The following is a 1,575-nucleotide window of genomic DNA, read 5'->3' as shown; positions in this document are numbered from 1 at the left end:
TTTCGTTCTGTTGTGCATATGGTCGCTATGAGTTGGTACCGACTCGATGGCACCTAACAACAACAACATATATATGTATATATGGAGTCCTGATGTGTCACTGCAGGTTAATGCACTGGACTGCAAGGTTGGTTTGAACTGCAAAATCAGCAGTTCAAGCTCATCAGCTGCTTCTTGGAAATCCTATACAAGGTCTCTGTGAGTCGGAGCTGACTTGAAGGCACTTAAACAGTGTGACAGAAAAGACGATGTCAGCTGAAAGGGTTAAGGGGTCTGTGGCTAGAAAGAAGGAACATCATTTTAGGCATTCCTTGACACAGATTCATGCAAACTGACCAACCAGCAACAGAAATAAAAGTTCTCTGTGGACACATACTCCCTAAGAAACCCCCGGAAATCCTTTCCACAGCCTTTCTTGGAAACTGGTGTGCGGATGCGTTATAACTCACAGAACCTGACAGCTGTTGGTAAATGCTCTTCAGGGATGAACTAATGCAGCTGGCCGCTGGGGAGCCGGCTCGGGAATGAGGAGCTCTGGGGAGACTAAGCAACAGCCCTCTTTATGGGTTTACGTCCCGATTCCCTGTCTCTGTGCCCTTCAGAAAATGCAAACTATCAGCTACAAGAAGAAATCAGGTAGAAATGGCCAAAAACACAAGACAGCAAATACCATGCTAACTGTAGACAAGAAACATCAGAACGCACACACCAGGAATATGTGTATACAATTCATACAAATGCAGATGAGAAACATCAGAATGTATACATCAGGAGTATGTGTACACAACTTACTAAATGTTAATATGTATATAAAACAAACATTGTTGTAATTCATACTTTTTTAATCATCTAAAACTGTCTTCATTTTGAAAGTATATAGAAAGGCAACATTTTGAGGACTTTTGCTCTCTCTCTTAGAGCTTTTATTTTGAAAACCCTGCAAATTCTTTCTCTGCCCCAGATTTTGCCTTTGTTGTTGGTTGCTGTAGAGTTGATTCCGATGCGTGGTGACCTCATGTGACATAGATCTGTCCCGTAGGGTTTTCTGTGAAATAAGTGTTGAGCTGCTAACCCACAGGTTGGCAGTTCAAACCCACCAGCCATCCCAAGGGGGGAAGATGAGGCTACTTCGGCAAAGATGACAGCCACTGGAAACCCTGTGGGGCAGGTCTACTCTGTTCCTGTTCGGTGGAGTCCCTTTGAGTTGGAATCGACTCCATGGCAGTGGGTGTTGGTCATCTTTACAGGAGCAGATTGCCTGGTCTTTCTCTGGATGAGTTTGAACCGACAACACTTCAGTGAGCAAATGAATTCCCAACCATTGCACCATCAGGGCTCCTTCATCCTGAGGGTGTTTGGGGGGGGGGTGAGAGAGAGGTGAGGCCGGGGGAGGCAATGACTGATGTACGATCACTGATAAGAGCACTTTTTTTCCCAAAATCTTTTATAATAATGGTCCTATGCAGTATTTCTCCTTTTGTGACTAATTTCACTTAAAATAATCCTCAAGGTTCATCCATGTTATGTGGTAGCTTACAGCTTCCTTGTTCTTCAAGTTAGCATAATATTCCATTG

Source organism: Chrysochloris asiatica, unplaced genomic scaffold, assembly GCF_000296735.1.
Source record: "Chrysochloris asiatica unplaced genomic scaffold, ChrAsi1.0 scaffold00272, whole genome shotgun sequence".
Lineage (NCBI taxonomy): Eukaryota > Metazoa > Chordata > Mammalia > Afrosoricida > Chrysochloridae > Chrysochloris > Chrysochloris asiatica.
This window is presented reverse-complemented; position numbering follows the sequence as displayed.